At 32.2% G+C, this 2500-nt stretch overlaps 1 protein-coding gene across 20 annotated transcripts in view; it reads left to right on the top strand.

Moving 5' to 3' along the window:
• Nucleotides 1-2500, top strand: part of LOC122253079 (band 7 protein AGAP004871) — a 588497-nt gene that overhangs the window by 84649 nt on the left and 501348 nt on the right. The gene's annotated exons all lie outside the window — the stretch shown is intronic.

The following is a 2500-nucleotide window of genomic DNA, read 5'->3' as shown; positions in this document are numbered from 1 at the left end:
TTTTTTATTAGTGTTGTTATATATATATATATATTTTTTTTTTTTCTCTCCGATTGGCTATCTAATCTTGATGCCTTGAAATATCTGGATGAGTTATCTTGATGTTTAAAAGCTTGTGGATTATGTGTATCATAAGGATAAAAGCCTCATTGTTGCATGTTAAGTGGATATATATATATTATTTTTGGAGCAATTGGAATGGAATGCATTTTTCAAATAGCGTAAAAAAGGAAAAAAAAAAAAAATCTCTGAATCTTGTCAAAAGGCCATTTTTTGCAAATGCATGACCATTGTAAAGTCGATTCAAAAACTCCAAAGAGTGCTTGATGAATCATGATTTGCATGACCGTCAGTGTCATGAATGTTAAATGTAGCTTATCACACTAAAAGCATTGAATTAACCGCATTGCTGCCTCATCTCTTGACTATGTGCCGCAAACTGAACCATTTCCCGTTTCGTTTTCTTTAAATCCCTCTTGGAACTCTTCAGCCGGTAAGTACAAAAAAAAAAAAAAAAAAAAAAAAAAAAAAAAAAAACTTTTTGAGAAAAATGTCTGATATTTTGGCATTGGAACTCATATCTGCAGCCGCGAGAGAGGTTCACTTAGAACACGCACATTTCTTTGTCAGATGTTATCAAGAATCGTTCGTGAACAGATTTATGATATTCTTAATTTTGAATATCCAATAATGTAGCAAAATCAGGGCTACTTTTGTTATTCCTTCTCATACCAGAAAAAAAATGACTGTTGGCTGCGGTGTCATTATTCTAATAACACCAGAGGCTACTTATTTTTTTTTTTTTTTATAGTACGTTGATTTTTATAAGGCTTGCAACTAGATGATTTGCAGTGAACCTCTCCACGGATGTTTAAGGCTATTGCTGATATATATAAAAAGGAAGAAAAAAAGTCATGATGATAATATACCAATATTTACCAGAAAAATTCAGCACATCAATCTTTTTGAATGTCAAAAAACAATTCAAACATTATTTTGTATATATATGACATAATCTTTTTAAACATTTTTGATACAATTATAAACAAATTTTGTGTAATCTGCCGAGGGCTTTGTCCCAAGATTGTATGTCTATTACTTACTGCATATATCTAGGATTTTATATGTGGACATTATGATAATTACAAAGCAAATATTAAAGAATGTATGTATATGAACACTTACATATGGATTCCTGAATGTATCTGCGAATTCTTAAAAATCTTAATATTCAATTTTTTACATTTTGTTTGCTCATTTGACACGTGCAGCACAAAAGAGATTGCAGAAGTACACGCACATGGCAAATATCTGCATTATGATAGCGCTCGATAGTGTTAAGACAAGCATCGTGAAGAAAGATATGCATGATTATATATATTTTATACGATATGTATCTTGCTCCCCTGAACAGGTGTTTATGCAAGGGATCATTATCACATTTCCGTCATTACACTGAATGTTATGTCATTAGACTAGGCAGATGTTTATGTAATGTGTTATTTTCTCTTTACTCTGCTAGGATTGGTGTTCAGTTTTCTTGGATTCATATATTTTTTTATGGCATGATATTGAAGACACTAGTTAAGAAATCACGTTGACACTACTTTTTAAATAAATTTCACCGTAACTTTGAAACGACTTGCAAACTGGATAAAGAAAATTCCACATGAATAGGGATTTTATATCTTTTTCATGATATGACATACGATTTCATAAGTAACTTCCAGCATAATGACGTAACTTGGTACATAGTTGAACACATAGCCTATCGGAACACATATCAATATATATGACTTAAACTATAAATCATGACCCAACCTGATAAATAACGTAATATTAATCTTCCAACAAAATTTTTAATTCATGCAATGCAAAAGCTCAACCCGTATTGCACACTTGACAAACAGTTTACAAATATGACCTAAGAAATAACTCACACGGGTTGACCTAAAAAAAAAAAAAAAAAACTTGCTTTCTCTTGCCACGCCGAAGACCGCTTCTCGAAATCAAATTTCTTTTTCCTTATTCAGGGGTATTCCCGCGTCCGATTCTAGGCTCAAGGCTCCGTCTAGCAAATACGAACATAAACACAATTCCGAACGCAGTGTAAACGAATGTCACTACTGTTTTTTTTTTTTCTTTCTTTTTCCTTTTTTTTTTCTTCTTCTCAAAGACAAATTGGATTCTAGGCAGGATCGATGTGAGTCGTGAAGGAGAAAGGGAAAAGACTTTAAGGTGTTATCCAAGTCGGAGTATTTGCACAAGGGAGTTAATCAAGAGCTTCTCGAGTCTGCATAAAAAAGTTGATTTCTCACCTGATTGAAATTTCTCTTTTTCGTTCATTATCTATCGATAAAATTTTATTTATCAATCAATCGCTCTTATGAGTATATAAATGCATGCAACATACATTCTTGTAAACACACACACACACACACACACACACACACACACACACATATATATAGAGAGAGAGAGAAAAAAAAAGAGAAAGAGA

Source organism: Penaeus japonicus, unplaced genomic scaffold, assembly GCF_977035675.1.
Source record: "Penaeus japonicus unplaced genomic scaffold, GWHDUDI00000001_assembly GWHDUDI00000002, whole genome shotgun sequence".
Taxonomy (NCBI): Eukaryota; Metazoa; Arthropoda; class Malacostraca; order Decapoda; family Penaeidae; genus Penaeus; species Penaeus japonicus.
Note: the sequence above shows the minus strand (reverse complement) of the source record. Positions and strands in the feature narration are given on the sequence as shown.